Below are 20,431 nucleotides of genomic sequence, written 5' to 3'. Positions count from 1 at the left end.
AATACATTGAAACGGTTGAGGTTAAGTAAAACAGTATTTCTATTAGGGTTTTCTTCATAGATGCATTGGTTTATTCCACACAAAACATTTTTAATGTGTCTCTTGTCATCAGTGAAGGGCTGGGGACAGGTTGTCTTAGCCTTCTTAGGGTGTCTTAAAAAAACAGGAAAACTCCAATGAGCGCAGTCCTAGAGGGATCTGTTAGGCCAGTTAAAATTACGACACAGAGATCAGCTCAGAATTTATGGTGACTGTTTTTAGGGATTCCCAAGAGGCAACTTTGAAAAAATTTCTCAAAAGAAACAGAACAACCAGGAGGGTTTATTCGGAATGCGTTGTCAAGAAATGGTTTTAAAAGGCCATGAATGTTGCCATGAGATTTGGAAAAGCAAGCAACATGCCTGACGGTTCTGGGGGAACATGGGAGAAGGGAGGTGGGAGAAAGGAAGGGGGTGGGGCTTAATCAAGGGCAATGTAACAGTGAGGGATTACTGAAACCTGAATGAAGGCCAAATATGATAGTGGGACAAGAGGAAAGTAAAAGGAAATAGAGGGAAAAACTAGGAGGCAAAGGACATTTATAGATCTAAATACAAGCATGTACATACATAAATATATATAACGATAGGGAAATAGATCTATATACTTATGTTTATATGTTAAGTATTAAGGTAGTAGATGAACATTAGGCCTCAACTCATGTACTCCCTCAACACAGGAAGCACTGTGTTCTAAGAACCCAGCATTCTGTGATGCTCACCTTCCCTACACAAAGGCTGAAGTCAAAGTGGTTGCTTATGCAAATGTGGTGAAGAAAGCTGATGGTACCTGGCTATCAAAAGATATAACATCTGGGGTCTTAAAGGCTTGAATACAAACACACAGCCATCTAGTTGAGAAGCAACAAAGCCCACATGGACGATGCACACCAGCCTGTGTGATCATGAGGTGTTCATGTAATCAGGTATCAGGTATCAAAGACCCAGAACCAATGTGAAGGGAGACGGGGGTGAGGGCCACAGAGTGCAGACCTAAAACCCATCTGTGGACAATTGGACATCCCCTTACAGAAGGCTCACAAGGAAAAGATGAGCCATTCAGGGCATAGTACAGCATCAATGAAACATAAACTTTCCTCTAGTTCTTTAATGCTTCGTCCCCCAACTATCATGACCAAAATTCTACCTTACAAATCTGATTAGACCAGAACATGCACACTGCTACAGATAAGAACCAGCAACACAGGGTATCCAGGACAGATAAATCCCTCAGAACCAATAATGTGAATGGAGATACCAGGAGGGTAAGAGTCAGGTGGGGGAGAAAGGGAGTATATCACAAGGATCTACATATAACCCCATCTCAGGGAGTCAAACAACAGAAAAGTAGGTGAAGAGAGACCAGGGATGGTGTACTATATAAAAATAATAATTTATAATTTATCAAGGGTTTATGAGGGAGGGAGGGAAGATGGGGGAGAGAGGGGAAAAAATGAGGAGCTAATATCAAAGGCTCAAGTAGAAAGAAAATGTTTTAAAAATGATTATGGCCACATAGGTACAAATGTGCTTGACACAATGGATGTATGTATAGATTGTGATAAGAGCAGTAAGAGTCCCCAATAAAAGTATTTAATAATAAAAAAAGAAGCTGTCCTGAGGAATTTTTCCCACCATGAGGCTGCACCTTCGTGCTTTGAGAGGAGCAAGGTAGCGCTGTCCCCTGCGATATTCCTCAGGCAACTTTAGTCCATGCCCCTTACAATATTCATTGCATTGCCCTTCCAGACTACTATTTATTCCTAAAACGTAAAGACCATTTTGAATAAACACAATTGGAGTCCCTCAAGGATGCCAACACTGTCATTTTGATGTGGCTGAAATTCAAGACCGTATAATTTGGCAGTGTTAGAGAAATGAGGACAGTGTCCTCAGAAGCATATCGACCTAAGTGGTAGACATGTGGAGAAACAGCTCCTTCACATCTTAATAAAGGTTTCTATGATTGACCAAGCAATACTACTTTTACTTCTCCTCATATCAATATGTCTATAGAAAAATTTCTTCCCCCCAAAATCTTCAAACATTCACTTCTATGACACTGATAAAATGTCTGTCCTGCAATTTAAGATGATACTAACGTTCAAAGGTGTGGATAAAGATACAAATGCAGATTTTCCTTTGCTGGTTTATACGTCTGCTTCTAGGGTGTACGTCTTTAGGATGACATTATCAGTCCACAGGCTAATGTAACTTTAGCTATACAACACTTGTCACACTCAAATGAGCTAGAAGCTATACATACCTCTGCCTTAGCACACAATTGTTGGGAAGGATTATCGTTTGGCCTATTGCAGATAAAGTCTATGGTTGGTAGGAGGATACTACATTTACTATAGAAGGCTGGATCTTTTGATAAAGGTGCATGTAGCAGCTACTAAATCATTTCCTCCCAAATTTTCAACCTTGGGTCTGGTTTTACAAATTTAGGGATGGCATGGCATCGTCTTATTTTCTCTTTATGTTTAGCAACAATATGTTGAATGTCATTGGCTCAGTGCAACTCACTTCTGTGGGGCAGTCCTCTGTGGAGCCATTCAGGCTATCCTGCCACAGGCAGCAGCAAACAGCAAGCAGGTCACCAACAGTCAACCAGATGACAGAGGGGACAGTCCTCAGCTCAAGAGATGTACTTTCCAGTAGCACGGAGAAGCAGGTCTTGAAGGAACCTCAAGTTGCAGCGACACAGTCCATGGGTTAGGTGTCCCACAGATAGTGTAGCTTGCAAATGGAGGCACAGAACAAGAAAGGCAACGGCACACTCGTCTGATGATCAAAGAGCAAGAAAGAGAGGTGAGGCTCGCTGAGCTATTTATCTCTCCACCCTTCAGCCAATCTCACATGTGTTCATTGGCCATGTTGGCACAACAAACCTACCTACCACACTGGCAATGTAAAAAGAGTTGTCTCAGCCAGAGTGTGTTTGAAAGTGGTTTAATAAAACTCCCCCAGTCAACACACAGAAGAGAGGTGTTTTACCTCTTGAATTGTATTCTGGGAGTTAAATCATGGGGGACACAGCCAAGTCAACTGGTATAAAATAGTGCACAAAGATGAAGCTCGACACTCTTCTTTGGTGAGTGGTGACTGGAGTCTCAAACGTTCATGAGAGGTCATTCAAGGAACAATCATTGGTCTCTCGTTACTGGAAGGAAAGAAGAATGAAGGAAACTGGAAACAATTAATTCAATGAACTAATGGAGCAAGCAAACATCAACCTCCACCGAGACCAGAACTAGTTAGTGTTCAGTTACCACCACCTACTAACTAACTGCTCTGTACAGGATCGCAGTAGAAGGGCTGAGTAAAGTGGGAGAAAAATGCAGACCAAAATTATAAATCATAAAAACAAAACCCTAAGTTTATAGGTCATACGCTTGAGTCTTGAACTGAACCAGCCGCATGACTCAGTTTCCATCCCAACAACTGGCCGGTCTCTAAGGGAACAACACCACCAGGAAGGTATGCACTTCTTAGAATTATCAACAATTTGAGATTAAAAAAAGGGCAGCATTTCCCCAAAGACAAAGTTCAGACGTGTTTGGAGAAACAGAAAGCACAGTGTCAGAGTGGGGTAAATGATGTTTCACGGGGGGATGGCGATCGACGACATGAAGCGGAGGTTCTGTGTCTCTCACTCAGGCTTTCAGTCTCCAAAATGATGAAATAAGAGGAATTCAGGCAGGAGACCAGCCTTATCACTAAAGAACTTACCCAAACCTATGTGGTTCCGGAGTTCTAATACTGACTACTTCCTGACTGGTGAATCATTATGTAACTGAGGAGCTCAGGCTCTTAAAAAATTAGGCTGTGGTCATATAGGAAATTCCACAAACTAAAAATAATATTCTATATTATGCTCGCTCATCCTAAAACTCCTTAGTCGAACAGCTAAGCTTCTGATGTACTGAGTTTGATATAAAAAGCCTTACCTGTTTGGCTTTTGAGGTCTTCTCACTTGTACTTCCATCCACTCCTCTAAGAACACTGATGAAATCTCTCTTAGAGACGGCTGATATCAACTTCGCACGCTTTCTAATAGAGCCTCCGGCTTCTTTCACCTTTTCATCCACATTCATTTGATGCTTCTGAACAGCATTAAATAATTGCACCACACCCCTGTGAAATAGGAAATAACCAAAACAATGCAGTTATGCAACAATCCCACTAGAATGTAAACCCTATTAGGCCTTGAACAAAGTATTCTCACTGTGTAGAAGAGAACACTATAGTATGTACTCAAATGGCAAAATGAATTGCTAAATACATGTGAGTGAACATGCATCTCAATGAATGAAAATACATTTCAAATGCAGAGGACAAACAGGTAGAATGGTGCATGACTTTTGTCAGTCTTGGTCTTTCTAAACCAACTTCTGTGCAATTTCAACTGACAATTGCTTTTAAAGCAAATATTTGAGAATGATCAGGGCAATGAATGTACAAATGTTCTTTACACAATTGATGCATGTATGGACTGTGATAAGAGTTGTATGACCCCCTAATAAAACTTTTTAAAAATCCCATTTCTTTATACAGATTACACTTTGACATGTTACAATTTTGAACACATTGGGCTAAGTAAGCTGCATTATCGGAATTAATTTTACTTAATGTGGGTTTTGAGTTTGGTGCGTTGTATAGGGGAGTGGGGCTGGCCATAGGAACTAGACACTTAAATGGTGTTTATTATGGGCTGGGGTGGGGGCATATCTGTATCTATATATTTCAATTATGAACACCCAGTAAAGCAGTGGATGTGTGTGATTTCACCAAAGTCTGCCGCCCACAGTGTCTGCTGCCTCTGTTCCCAAGAGTTGATCGGAGTGGTCCTGCATTGTGAAGTGACTTCCTTCCTTGCTCTGTGAGTTCATGTGACCGAAAAACTGGTGATCTCATTTGCTCAGCATCAGACCCACTGGGGCCAGCTATCCCCATAATACTAGGGCAAAAATCCTTCCCTCACCAATGGGGTCCAAGGTGAAGAGGAGGTGAGCAATACAATTACATATGTGGCTCATAAGCGATTTCTACTCAAAGTCACTGCTGTTGAGTTGGTGCCGACTCACAGCGACCATCTATAACAGGGTAGAACTGGACCGTGAGTTCCTGAGACTGCCACTCTTTACACGAGTAGAAAGGCGCTGGCTTGAAACAGCTCATCATCGTGGCCTGCTGCTCTTGACGTGGGCAGCCCGGCACAGGGCCATGACGCCACCGGGGTTCCCATCTATCCCCTAGACAGTTCTTTACCCCATGGCGATCTCCTCTAGCTTTAAAGTGAACAATCTATGAGGTTTCTCCCTCTTAGTGCCCCTTAGACTAGAGGAGTTTCCAAGATTGTAACTCTAAATGGGCGCAGAAAGTCCCAGCTTCCTCCTATCGAGTGGCTAGCGGTTTTGAACTGCTGACTTTGCAGATACGATTCACAATGTTGAGAATTCTAATGTGGCTGTGGTGGAGGAGGGTCGATATGAGTCAGAAATGACTTGATGGCAATGAGTTGTCTGAGTGGTGGAATAGGAGGACGAAGAAAGCAACGCCACCATAACTGCCGGGTGGCTGGCAATCTTGGGGAGGCACGTGAAGTTCCACGGCTTTCCATGGAAGCTTTCTAGGCCAAACACTACAGTGGTTAAGAGCTCTGAGCCCAATTAACATCCCTCTATGTTCTAAGAGCACAGTTATTGATCCTTTCTGTGTCTCAGGGTTCGTTTGTTTTTCTTTAGTAAGGTATCAGAGCCGTTCTTTCTCATCCCATTCTGGGTTCACCTAAGTAAAAGCATCCCATACTGATTAAAAGCTCTCTAAAAAAGACCGCTCCCTGTTCCACTTGTAAATCATTGATGTTGCTCTGTTCCATGGCCTTTCCTGCCAATTATTACAACATTTTAGAAAATTTAAAATGGATGCTGCAAAACATCTTACAGACCTTTGGGCGGGGGGGTTATAGATGAATAGCTGAAAATAAAATTAAAGTGCTACCCTGACAACACGGTCAGATATTATTACATGGGCAATCGGGACAAACCAAAACAGACATAAATTGCTAAGCCCCTGAGGAGGAACACAATATGCTTCATTTCTCATGCTGTTCCTCTGCTGTTTTAGGCAACTTACACGACGGACGCGATTAGCTACAGTTGGCTGTAAAGCACATTTATCTGCTAGCTTCTTATGCCTTAAACACCGCTTTGTAATTTATCAAAATGAAGAGCTACCTCCCAGGACCTTCTAAACTGGATTGTTGTCGAGTCTTGTATCAGAAAAACACGGTCATTGTTCATGCGTATGCCCACAACAATGCAGCCTTTTTAACTATCCAGAAATATGAAGTTACCATCCCTCCAGAGTAGGTTAGAGCCACAGGGCACTGTCTGTGAGGGAGGGGCAAATCACCTCATGGCACTGCGTGACGGCCAGGCTTTTCCCACTAGAGGTGATTTACTGACCGCAGTAGCTTATTTATTTATTTATTTATTCATTCATTCATTTATAGACTACAAAGTATAAAAACCATGCTGGCGTTATGTGTAAACCTCCAATGGACAACTCAATAACTCTGAGAAATTCAAGGTTAACTCAGAAGGTATGACCCTCCCATTTAAAAGAGTTGAGATCATCAGACATTATATTTCCACCTGAGTTCCTTTACTCAAGGGCTCTGATGGCTCAGTGGTTAAACACGCAGCTGCTAACCTACAGGCTAGTGGTTCAGAGCCCACCAGCTGCTCCAGGGAGACAGAGGAAACTCCGTGGGGCTATTCTATTCTATCCAACAGGGTCACTGAGTCAGAATCAACTCAATGGCAGCAGGTTTTTAACCTACTTACACAAAATCCACACAGAACTGCCCCTTTGTGTTTCCGAAGCTGTATATATTCTTTCTTCTTGGAGCAATTGGTGGGTTCAAACTTCTGACCTTGCAATTAGCAGCCCAACAGGCAATATACTATGCTGTTCACAAGAAGCCTCAAACTCACTGCCATCAAGATGATCCCAACACGCAATGACTATAGAGCAGGGAACTGTCTATGGGACAGGAACTCTGTAGGGGAAAAACCTGTCCCTGTGGGTTTTCAGAGTATAACTTTTTATGGGACTAGAAAGCCTCATCTGTCTCCTGAGGAGCAGCAGGTGGTCTCAATCTGCTGACCTAGTGGTTAACAGTCCAGCATGTAACCATTGCACAGCCAGGGCTCTTTTCCTACACCACTAGGGCTCCTTACCTTTTACTTACTAGGAAGGATTTTGTTGGCAGTCGTGTTTTTAAGATAAGAACTTAGTATCTAAAACCCAAACCCCATAAAACTGCCCCACAGGGTTTCAAAGGCTGCATCTTTCCAACATAGAATAGTGAGTGGATTCAACCACCAACCTTACAATTAGCAGTGGAGCACTTAAAGTTTCACCAAGGCACTTTGCTGTATCTAAACTTCCCAAAACTATCAATTCAATAAATCTGAATAGTCAGTGGATAACTCAGATAGAGTGGTCATCTTCTCCTTTATAAACCCCAAACCAATTCATTGCCATTGAACTGATTTCGATTCATACGGAGTCTATGAGCATAAGGTGTCCATGATTCCAAATCTTTACAGGAGTGGAAAGCCTCCTCTTTCTTGCCTGGAGCAGCTGGTGGGGTGAAAGTACCAGCCTTATCCTCACACACAAACCAGAGCAAACCAAACCCTAATAAGTCAATGCGGAGGCATGGCAACCTTTCAGGACCAGGTAGAACTGCCCCTGTGAGTTTTTCGAGACTGTAACTCTATATGGGAGTAGAAAGTCCTGACTTTCTTCCATGGAGCGGCTGGTGGGTTCCAACTGCTGACCTTTCTGGATAGCAGCTCAATGGACAACCACTACCAGGGCCCCCGTATAATGCTTGACATTTACATATTACTTAAGCTCTTGATTGAAGCATTTCACATTCTTCATATCTTTGGTTCATAAGAACTTGAGATTTACTGACTATGACTAAGTTTTAATTCCTATTTGGGGGAAACTGAGGACTGGGAAGAGAGTGTATACTGACAAATTCTCTAGTGGAGAAGAGTCACATTCTCCTAATTAAACATAATCCCGACAATATCCTCCCATAATCGTGCTACCTTAATGTTTGTTGTTACTGTTCTCCCCGCTTAGGGGACAGTCACTCCCCTTACCTGCCCCCAGCACTGGTGTTTGGTGACTGCCCACCTTGTAATGTACGTGGGTGTCTGTGGTGGGGCGGGGTGTGTGTGACTTGCATGCCCCAGGACAATATAAGTTGGTGAAAGAATACATTCTCTCTCTCCACCACTCGGGCCTGGCTACATGGAGGAGGTAAGCAACCCAAAACATTTGTCTGTCTTTTTATTTCTTCCCTTCAGTTATACAATTGTCCTTTAGAATCCTTCTGGACGTGGGCTGGCTCCCACATCTTCTAGATTGTTATAATTTGCCAGAAATTCAATCTGAGATATTTGTTGTCATTCAAATGAACACTTCTGAAAATATACAACTTCTGCTAATTTTACTGTATACCGGCGGGGGGGGGGCGGGGGGGAACATGGGGCGGGGGGGGGCGGAGAGCCTATAAGTCACATTGAGAGAACTTTCCAATTTATTCAGCGAATACACAGATATTGAGTACCAATTCATAGTTCAATTCGGATGTTATATTGACTACCATAAACTCTGCTCTGATAGAACACATCTTCAAAGTCTGATAAACAAGTTTCACTCTCATTAAAATGTCCTACCTGTCTTGCACAAAATATCAAAGAATTTAAAATCATAGGGTGGAAAGTAAAGCTCAAACAATCCATCACTTATAGCTGTAGGTTTTCTGTGAAATGTAGTTAGCATCTTGCTAAAAGAAACAGTTTCTGTTTAAATGTGGCTATGACAAGACATTCCTATCCACGGTTAAGATCCAGTTAAAATTCAAAGACAAATCTGATTCGAATTCCCGATATAAGTAGATGCTCTTTAATAATGTACAAGTCTATAATTCCCATGTTCTATGGCCAGCAAACATATGAGAAAATGTCCCCGATCTTTAGCCATAAAAAACGCAAATTAAAACAACAATGAGGTACCACCTGACACCCTCAAAGGTAGCCCAATTCAAAAAATCAGAAAGCAACTAGTGTTGGAGGGGCTGTGGGGAGACAGGAAATCTCATCCACTGCTGGTGGACCTGTAGGTATGTACAGCCACTATGGAAATCGATCTGGCGATATCTAAAACAGATGGAAATCGAGTTACCATATGACCCAGCAACCCCCCTACTGGGCATGTACCGAGAAGAGAAACAAACCAAGGCCAGACATGTGTGCTCCAATGATCAATGCGGCACAGTTCACAATTGCAAGTAGTTGGAAACAACCCAAATTTCCATCAATTGACGAGTGGATTAAAAAACTGTGGTACAGACATACAATGGAGTACTACACATCGCTAAAAGGCAGTGATGAATGTATGAAGCACATCGCTGCATGGGAAGATCTAGAGGAAATCATGCTAAGCGAAGTAAGCCACGCACAAAAGGCCAAGTACAACCTGAGCCCACTGAGGTAAGCTTTAAAAAAATGCAAAAGGGTATAGGAAAAAGCTACTGTATACTAACATTCCTGGGGTGAGGACCAGGTAGTATGGCAGGGACCAGAGTAAATACAGGGATACATATGGTAGCCAACTAAAAAGGAGGTGGGGAAAGGAAAAAATAATAATAAAAAAGAAATGGGTAGCAGGGGCACAGGGCACTAACCCACCCAAGGGGAGGGTGTTGTTTGTATCTCCACAGGGAGAGACCAGACTTCAACCCAGTGCTCCAAGATGTGAATGCAACATGCCGGCGTGGAGTAGGGAACCAGTGGAGAAGTCTGAGGGGCCGGCCCCAATCCCAACTATTACGTGGACACCTGCCCCTCCCCCCCCCAGAATAATTTATTTCAAAGGACGGCATTGAATCTGCAGCTCCAGGAGAGGGACATATCTGATCAGAGCACATGGGAGCAGATGAAGGCGGAAGAGGAGAGAGTGAGCACATCCTGGCCCACCAGGCCTTAAGGACAATGTTCTCGATTAGAGCTGCCAGTCCACGGAGCGGACTACATGGCCAGCCCCACTATAAGACATGACGCCAATCACTGACCCATAACCCTACACGGGACAACACCGGAGACACAGTGTGAGAATTGCACCTGATCTGATCCTGCCACACCAAGGCAAAACACTAAGGGGTTTTGCAACAGAACAGCAAGTGAATGGAGCGGCGAGGTCCCCAGGGAATGCTGAAGGTGAACTTTGGAGCCAGGGCACAGGCCCCAACAGACTGGACTAGAAAACATGCCTAAAGGCCAACAAACAGCCCTTGGACTAACTACAAGCTTTTCTTTCTTGTGTTTTTTTTTTTTGTCACTGGTTTGTTGTTATTATTGTATATTGTTGCTTGGTTTCTCTGTCTTTTTTGTGTGCATGTTATTATCTCCGGAGGTCTGTTTAAATAGGATAGGCTGAATGAACAATCTGGAGGAGAAAACAACGGGACTGACAGTTCTGGGGGACATGGGAGATGGGGAAATGGGAGGAAAGGAAGTGGTGTGAACAAACCCAGGGACAAGGGAACAACAAGTGATGCAAATCAGTGGTGAGGTGGATGTAGAAGGCCTGGTAGGGCACGATCAAGGGTAATGTAACCAAGAGGAATTACTGAAACCCAAATGAAGACTGAGCATGATAGTGGGACAAGAGGAAAGTCTAAGAAAATAGAGGAAAGAACTAGGAGGCAAAGGACATTTATAGAGGTCTAAATAAAGACATGTACATATGCAAATATATTTATATATGAGGATGGGGAAATAGATCTATGTGTATGTATTTATAGGTTTAGCATTAAGGTAGCAGAAGGACATTGGGCCTCCACTCAAGTACTCCCTCAATGCAAGAATACTTTCTTCTATTAAATTGGCATTCTTTGATGCTCACCTTCCCAACACAACCACCGAAGACAAAGCGGGTGAATAAGTAAATGTGGTGAAGAAGGCTGATGGTGCCTGGGTATCAAAAAATATAGCATCTCTGGTCTTAAAGGTTTGAAGGTAAACAAGTGGCCATCTAGCTCAGAAGCAATAAAACCCACATGGAGGAAGCACACCAGCCTGTGTGATCACGAGGTGTCGAAGGGATCAGGTATCAGGCATCACCAGAACAAAAAATCATATCTTAGTGAATGAGGGGGGAGTACGGAGTGGAGACCCAAAGCCCATTTGTAGGCCACTGGACATCAGCTTACTGAAGGGTCTCGGGGAGGAGACAAGCCAGTCAGGGTGTGATGTAGCAACAATGAAACATATAACTTTACTCTAGTTCCTAAATGCTTCTTCTCCACCTCCCCCACACTATCATGATCCCAATTCTACCTTACAAATCTGGCTAGACCAGAGGATGTACATTGATATTGATAGGATCTGGAAACACAGGGAATCCATGGCAGATGATCCCTTTAGGACTAGTGGTGTGAGTGGTGATACTGGGAGGGTAGAGGGAGGATGAGTTGGAAATGGGGAACCGATTATAAGGAGCTACATGTGAACTCCTCCCTGGGGGATGGACAACAGAAGAATGGGTGAGGGGAGACGCCAGAAAGTGTAAGATATGACAAAATAATAATTTATAAATTATCAAGGGTTCATGAGGGAGAGGAGAATGGGAAGGGAGGGAAAAATGTGGAACGGGTGCCAGGGGCTTAGGTGGAGAGCAAATGTTTTGAGAATGATAAGGGCAATAAACAAACAAAAAAATTCCCAGGTCTAATAATGTTTAATAATTAACTAGTTCCATCAAAAGTCACATGTACATCTGAGCTAGAAAGGCCACTTTCCATAGAATAGCTGATTTCCAGAAATAACTGGTTTCACTAGGAAAATAGCAATTCCTTATATTAAATAGTAAGTTCTGAGGTCAAACAAGATATTTAAGGAACAACGCTCTAATGAACCTAACCTGTAAATGTACATTTTCAGTCCTGAAAGAAGAGGTGGGTGGTGGCATCAGAGTTGAAACTACAGAAACCTTAGTGATGGGAAATAAAGAGAGAATACGAGCGTGCTAGAAGAAGAAGGGCGTGAGTCTGGCTGTGTTAGTCTGGGTACAAATCCACAGAAACTCGTGTATGAGAGAGAGTTTTATATAAAGGGTAAGTGCGCATCAAGAAAACACCCCAACCCAGTGCTGCCCAAGCCCACAAGTTCAACATTGACCCATATGTCCAACACCAATCCACAAAGTCCTCCTCCATCTCACAAAACAGACTGCAGGAGGAAAGCCAAGTCAGTGAATGTGTAAGCATCTCAGCGCTGGCCGGGGTCTCCACACGGCTGCTCCAGCATCCAGAGCTGCATTGGGGTAGGTCCATGCGGCTTCTCCTCAGGGATGTCTTGCAGAAAGTGAACCTTGCCAGCTAAAACAGGGACCTGGCTAAGGCAGCTGCACCCTGGTCCGACCATCAGAGAGCAAGAGAGCCAAGAACTAGAAAGGCGAGGCTCACCGAGTCATTTATCACTCCATCCTTCAATTAAACCCACATGTGTTTTTCAGCCAGGTTGGCACAATAAACTAACTACCTCACTGGCTAAGAGGAACAAGAGCATCCTGTGTTCAGGAGCTCCTGCTGAGAACGCTCCATCACTGGTGAGCCGGACGATGGCAGTGCTTGAGCCTGGAGAGAGAGACAGATTTCTGATTGGGTCAAGAATGCAACTGGCACAGTCTGCATGTAACAATTCTGTAAACGGAGGCAAATCATTGAGAAACAGCTACAGAAATTACATCGCCCTGATACCCAGGCATGCGTTCCTATTTCTGGTCATTCTGCTTATTGGTCCTTAAAAGTCCCTTTCCATGACTGATCGAAAATTTAAAAATAAAAACACAAATGGTTCTCCATGACTGGCAGATTAAGGGGCAATGCCTAGAGGGCACATTGTAGTGAGGGAGGCTGCGGACATGCACCTTTGTGGTAAAATAAGCAAAAGCAATATGGGCAAGAAGGAAAATAATTGCAGAAGGCGAAACGGAAAAACAAAACCGAATGGATGTGGAAGGAGAGGGAAGCGCGGAGGGAGGAGGATGCCAGCATTTTGGACATGGGTTGATGGTGCAGCCATTTCCAGGGAAAGAACAAATGGCTTTGGGAAAAGGTCATAAATGCAATTTTGGAAATGTTGAGGTGCTACGGGATAACAGATATAATAGATATTAAAATCATTATCATTAATCCTGAATTTAATACAAATAGAAATAAATTATTAGATTATGAAATAAGACAAACAGGGACAGCATCCTGAATCAACAGGGGGCAGTTTTCCAGAAAGGCATGATGGCATAATAGAAGCAGCACCTCCATGCCTGGTCCCCATCTGGGCGAAAGAATTGCCGTCAGGCCCCTTCCAGGGTACGTCTCTTCTGGGGAAAGGCCAGTTTGTACATCGAACAGGTGAGAGGATTTATTTGGAAAAGACAAAACAGCATCCCCCTCAAAGTTAAGAGTCCTTGATGTTCAGCTACCAATCAGAAGGTCAGTCAGCGGTTCGAATGCACCAGCCACCCCACAGGAGAGAGCGACATGGCAGCCCGTTTCTGAAAAGATGACAGCGTTGGAAACCCTACAGGGCAGGTCCACTCCGTCCCACGAGGTCACTGTGAGCTGAAATCGATTTGACAGCAACAGGCTTGGGTTTGGGTGCCGTCTATTGTAGGGTGCGAGGAGCCCTCTGGTATGAAAGATAATTAAGCACTTGGCTGCAGGCTAAAAGGTCAACAGTTTGAACCCGCCACGCAGCTTTGTGGGCAATGTGCTTCAGTAAAGAGTGAAACCAAGAAAACTCCACGGCACGCGGGCAGGCTATGAGCCGCAATGCATTTGATGGCAAGCAGAGGCCCCCTGTGGTGCGACAAGTACTAAGTGTTTTATAGACAGGAGAACTCAGTGTGGACAGCAATCCTGCGCTACACCATCATCATTCCCATTTCAGAGTTAAGGAAACGGAGGCAACTAGTAATAACTACCTGGCCGACAGCCACCCCAACAGGAAGGGCAAAAACTGGTATTACTTATACGACTGAGTGAAAGAAGGGCTGTGTCTTTAGAAATAAGACATTTAGAAGAAAAAGTTGAAAGAAAGGAAAGGGGGGAGGCGGAGAGGGGAAAGACGGAGGAACCCAGCAAGGAAACCAGCACGCTGCAACTCTTAATATTAGAAGCTTTAGAAATCCGATCACACAAATACCCCTTAGTGATGGAACTCTCTTGACTATGAGAGAAGTTTGTCTCAATCTCAAAGTTTCTTGTTATCAATCTCTTCCTACATCTCTTCAGATTCTATGGTCCTGCCCTTCCACTCTCTACAGACAGTTTGGTTTTTGTTTCTGTGCACGATCTCTGTCCTCCTGGTCCCTTAACTGTATCAGGGTAGGGGTCAAACATGCAGGCTCCGGAGCCACACTGCTAGTAATGGGTATGTCACTTACATGCTTGCTCATAACTCCAACCTTAACTCTAACCCTAAGCCTAACTCTAACCATAACTATACTCCTGAGTTTAATCACTAACCCTGACCCCTGAGGCTGAGCCTAAACCTGAATCTAACACAAACCCGAACACTAATCTGAACCTCAAGTCCAAAAGCAATCCTAAACCCACCCCTCACCACACCCCAAACCCTGACTGTAACTCTCACTCCAACTTTAGCACTCATCGTAAACCTAACCCCAACCCCAGCCCTAACTCTAAGACCAACCCTACACCTCACCACACCCCTAACCCTGACTGTAACTCTCACTCCAACTTTAGCACTCATCGTAAACCTAACCCCAACCCTATCCCTAACTCTAATACCAACCCTACCCCTCACCATACCCCTAACCCTGACTGTAACTCTCACTCCAACTTTAAAACTCACCCTAAACCTAAGTCTAATACCAACCTTAATCCTCACCGTGATCCTAAATCGAACACCAACTCTAATTCTATCACTAACTCTAACCCTAACCATAATGCTAAGTCTAATAGCAAATCTAACCTAACTCTAAGTCTAACACCAACCCTAACTCTATCACTAACTCTATTCCAACCCCTAAGTCTAAAACCAACTCTTACCCTAAATCTAATACCAAGCCTGACCCAAATTCTAAACCTAAGTCGAACACCAAGCCTAAACCTGTCCCTAACCTAACCATAAGTCTAATTCTAACCCTAAACCTAACCTGAAGTCTAACACCAACTGAAACCCTAATGCTATCCTGAAACTTGTACTTAACTATAAGTCTAGCATCAACACTAACCCTAACCCTAACAGTAACCCTAACCCTAACCCTAACCCTAACCCAAACCTTATCCTAAACTTAACTCTCACCCTCACTCTAACCTTAACTCTAACCCTTACCCTGTCTAACAATGCCTAACCTATCCCTGGCCCTAGTCTAACACCAACCCTAACAGTAACCTTAAAGCTAACCCTAACCATACCTCTAACACCAACCCTAACCTTAAACTTAAATCAAAGTCTAACACCAACCCTAACCGTAAACCTAACTCTAATCCTAACCCTAAGTCTATCACCAACTCTAACTCTATTGCTAACCCGAAATCTCACCCTAAACCTAACGCTAAGTCTACTGTAAGCCAACACCATCTGTAACCCTAATATAACTCAGTCTAACACCAACCCTAACCCTAACCTTATTCCTAACTCTAATGCCTACCCTAACCATACCCCTACCCTTACCCTAAGTCTAACACCAACCCTAAACCTAAACTTAAGTCTAATAACACCAATCCTTAACCATAACCCAAATCTCAAGCTAACACTCACCCTGTCTAACACCACACATAACCCTTATCATAACCCTAATTCTAACACCAATTGTAACCCTAACCTGAATCCTAAATCTAACACCAACCCTAACTCCAACCTTAAGTCTAACACTAACACTTATCTGTAACCCTTACTCTAAATCTAGCATAAACCGAAATTTAACCTAACCCTAGCCTTAAGATAGCCCTACCATAATCCTAAATTGAAGGCTAACACAAACCATATCCCAAACCCTAAGTCTAACACCAATCTGAACCCTATCCTGAAGTCGAATTGTACTAACACAATTTTCTGTGTGTCCATGCAGTTGAGAAGCACAGGTACCTTCAAGATTGACCATTTCCCTTAGACACACGGTCTCCAGAAGATAACGTGGAGCTGAAAGGTTTCAGGGGAAACAGGAATCTATAGGGGCCAATACTGATCTGAGAGATAAGAGGCTGCTGGAGGCATGCTGGAACTAAGAAACTGCATGCCTCGGGAGCCACGTTTCAGAATTTTAAGGAAACTCCGCCAAACCCACTGAAGTTCACTTTCCTCTGAAACAGCCATGTCCCTAGTACAGTCGGTTCTGTGACACCTGAACTTACACGACCGAGCATGAACCTGCACAATTCTCTGCTTTCCAGAGGCTTATAATGAATCTCCAGAAAGTAAAGTGGAATTAAGGGAAATGAAACTGCTGGAAACACCATTGGCAGATGCTCGTTAAACTCAGAGAGGCAACTTTGGGGTGAAACACCTGGACTTCCAGGAACAAAAATTTTCATGAGAATAAAAAATCCTCAGGGAACATGTTGATCTGAGAGGAAAGCGAGTGTTTGGAGACACGCTTGCACTAAGAAACAGCATGCTGCAGGAGCTGAGCTTCTCTCACGCTCTAGGCTAGAAGAACTACGATTCAGAATTTAAAGGAAACACCGCCAAACTCACTGAAGTTCACTTTTCTCCAGAAACATCAGCGTCCCTAGGAAAATTTGTTCTGTGACACCTGAACTTACGTTTTTTCAGAACAGGCGTACATCCTGCTCACTTGCCCTCAGGCGCTGGAAGGGCCATGACTCAGCATATTAAAGAAACTAGGCCAAACTCACTAAAGTTATTTCCTCCGCAATCATCTATCTCCTTGGTGAAGTTTGTCCTGTGACGTCTGCATATCCACAATAGAACGTGAACCTGCACGATCCACCATTTCCCTTAGACCCATGAAACTCCAGAAGGTAAACATGCGCTCAGAGAAATGAAACTGCTGGGGGCTCCATTGAACAGAGGCAGGCAAATCTTGGAGAGATAACTTTGTGGTGCAACACCTGAACTTCCATGAAAAAAGATAAGGGATGTTAAGGGGCCAAGGTTGATCAGAGAAATGAAACTGCTGTGCGCACCATTGTTGTGCCAAGCAGACACCTTTGTGAGGCCATGCAGTTGGGAAGCACAGGACCCTGCGCGATCCACCGGATCCATAAAGCAAGGCATCTATAAAAGGGATTGTTGAGCTGAGAGAGATGACACTGCTGGAAGCATCACTGTACACAGCCAGGTGAACCTCACAGAGGCAACGTTTCTGTGAAACAACTGAACTTCCAAGACAAAGAGTTTTCAGGAGACTCACGAATCTCACGGGGCAATATTGTTCTGAGAGAAAAGAAACTGCCGGTGGCACTTTTGAAGAAGAAACATCCTGCTGCAGGAGGAGCTCAGTTGCCCTCAGGCCCTAGAAGTGCCAGGACTCAGCATTTTATGGAAACTCTGCCCAACTCACTGAAGTTCAGTTTTCTCCAGAATCATCCATCTCCCAACTTAAATTTGTTCTGTGACTTCTGAAGTCCCACAATACAGAGAGAACGAACCTGCACAATTCACCGTTTTCCTTGGATTCATGAATCTCCAGAGGGTAAAGTGGAACCGAGAGATATGAAACCTCTGGAAACCCCCCTGAGCAGAGGCTCTTTACCCTCAGAGAGGCAACTTTCGACTTCCGCGTCAAAAAGTTTTCATGAGAATAAGGATTTTTTTTCCACGGGGCAATGTTGATCTGGTTGAAAATAAACGGATGCATGTACGGTTGTACTGAGGAACATAATTCTTGAGCTTCTGGGCTCCTGCGCTCCTCGAGGATGATGTTTGCAAGTACAACGGCGCCTCCTGCAGATAGTTTCTTTTCCATCAGCATTAAATGGCTTCTGACATTCACGTTCTAAGGGAAAAATGTGAGCCTGCAGGTTGGAAAGTACAACAGCGCCACCTGCAGATAGGTTCTTTTCCTTCAGAATCACATTGCGTCTGTGAGATGAGTGGGTCTAGGGGGAACCCTTGGATCCTGCAGATGTCTCAGTTCAAGCGTTCCCCCAGCAATTTCTTTTCTCTCAGAACAATATTGCCCCGTGGAATTCGCGAGTCTCCTGAGAACTCTTTGTCATGGAAGTTCAGTTTTTTATTTTCCACAAAAACGTGGCCTCTTTGAGGTTTAAGGTTGAGTCCAGAAGTTTCAATGCTCTCAGTTCAATTCTTTTTTTTTTTTTTTTTAGATTCATAGGTCCCAGGTGAACGCGCAGGTTCCGGTGCTTCACTACTGCACGACCTCACGAAGATGTGTGTTTACAAGTTCAATGTACACCCAGCAGTTTCATTTCTCTCAGATGGACCTTGCCCCATGAAGTTCCTTATTCTCGTGAAAACTTTTTGTCGTGAAAGTTCAGGTGTTTCACCACCAAAGTTGCCTCTCGGAGGTTCACCTGCCTGTGTTCAATGGTGCTTCGAGCAGTTTCGTTTCTCTCGGTTCCATTTTACCCTCTGGAGTTTCGTGAGTGTAAGTAAAACGGTGAATCGTACAGGCTCACTCTATTGTGAAGTTCAGGTGTCACAGAACAAATGATACTGGAGAAGTGGATGCTTCTGGAGAAAAGTGAACTTCAGTGAATTTGGCGGAGTTTTCTTTAAATTCTGAATCAGCCTGAGGGAAACAGATCTGGCAGCTTGCTGTGTCTCAGTGCCTCCAGCAGTCTTGATTCTCTCAGATCAGCATTGCCCCCTCAAGACTGCTTTCTCCTGAAAACTTTCAGTTCCGCTTCATCTTCTGGAGGAGACTCATGAAAATTTATGTTAGTCAGTACAAGCATACATCCAGCAGTTTCAATTCTCTGAGTTCAACTTTACCTTTGATAGATCCATTGGTTTACAGAAATTGTGGACTCTTGCAGGATCCTTGTGCTTCACAAGGATTTGGGGATTTCAGTACAATGAAATCCTGCTATCTCATTGCTCACAGGTCAAATTGCCTTGCAAAGATTCCTGATTCTCATGAAAAGTTTTTGTGGTGAAAGTTCAGGTGTTTCACCACAAAGTTGCCTGTCTGAGGTTAAAGAGCCTCTGCTCCACGGGGCTTCCAGCTGTTTCATTTCTCTGAGTTCCACTTTATCATCTGGAGATTCATGAGTCCTAGGAAAACAGTGCATCTTGATGGGTCACTCTCGATTGTGGAAATGCAGATGTCACAGAAAAAAACATCTCATGGAGGTTGATGGTTCCCAGGAAAATGAAACTTCAGTCAGTTTGACAGTGTCCTTCAACTTGTGAGTTGTGGCACAGAAGAGCCTCAGGTCAACAGAGCTTCTGGAGCATGAACTTTCTCAGTTCAAGAGTGCCTCCAGCACTTTCTTTGCTCACACCCAAGAGCCTGCAGGATTCATGATTCTCCATAGACCCAGGAATCTCCAAGGGGCAGTGGTGTTCAGAGAGAAAAGAAACAAACCGCAGGAGGCACAGTTGTACTTGCAAACAACCACCTCCAAGAGCACATTAGCCCTTGAAGCTCAAGGATTTCCATTAATCTCCATTAATGCAGACACATGAGTCAATTTGAGTCAAAGATCTGCTGAGACCCTAACCCTAACCTTAACCATAACACTAGCCATAACCCTAACCCTAACCCTGACCCTAACCCTAAATCCGAAGTCTAACACAAACCTAAACCTAAATCTTACTCTAATTCTAACGCTAACCCTAGCCTTTACCATAGCCCTAACTTGAAGTCTAACCCTAACAGTCTAAAACAAACCCTAACCCTAATATTTGCCGGTACAGCGGGGCATCCTCCAGTTAATTTCTCTTCATCATTGTACAGAGGTAAAAAAAAAAAAGCAAAAAACATAACTGAATGTCCTGGGCAGAGTTTTCAGGAGACTCACCAATCTCACGGGGCAGTATTGTTTCGAGACAAAAGAAACTGCCTGAGGCACGCTGGAACTGAGAGGTCTGCAGGGTTCAGGGTTTCCCCATAGACCCTTGAATCTCAGAGGCAAAGTAATTCTGAAGAAAAGAAATTACCTGCAGGGGGCACTGTTGTACTTGAAAATACCAACCTCAAGGCACATATTAACTCAGAAGCTTAAGAATTCCACTGATCTCCATTTTATGGAAACGCAGGGAAACCCTGTGAAGTTCACTTTGTCCAGCAACATGACCCTCCAGAAGGTGCAGTGGTTTTGTGACACACGAACCTTCAAG

Source organism: Tenrec ecaudatus, chromosome 1, assembly GCF_050624435.1.
Source record: "Tenrec ecaudatus isolate mTenEca1 chromosome 1, mTenEca1.hap1, whole genome shotgun sequence".
NCBI classification, from domain to species: domain Eukaryota; kingdom Metazoa; phylum Chordata; class Mammalia; order Afrosoricida; family Tenrecidae; genus Tenrec; species Tenrec ecaudatus.
Note: the sequence above shows the minus strand (reverse complement) of the source record.